Consider the following 274-nt stretch of genomic DNA (forward strand, 5'->3'; position numbering starts at 1 on the left):
AATTGGGGTGGACGGTCAAGGCTGAGGTCCTGCGGGGCTGGACGTCGGAGTGGGGGCAGGACATCGAGGAAGGGGGTGGGGGGCCGGGCAGCACCTGCCGCGGGGACCCTCTGGGATTGCAGGGGGGGGAAGCAGGGAAGCCCCGCGCCCGGCTCCAGACAGCGGCGGCCAGAGGGGGAAGGGGGAGAGGGTCGAGGACTCGGGGTGAGGCGGGGCGGATGGGACAACGAGGCTAGTGTTGTATGCCTCTGCTGGGGGGATCGCTGTTTCATTC

The sequence above is a fragment of the Frankliniella occidentalis genome, unplaced genomic scaffold (assembly GCF_000697945.3).
Source record: "Frankliniella occidentalis isolate FOCC.00 unplaced genomic scaffold, Focc_3.1 Scaffold585, whole genome shotgun sequence".
NCBI lineage: Eukaryota > Metazoa > Arthropoda > Insecta > Thysanoptera > Thripidae > Frankliniella > Frankliniella occidentalis.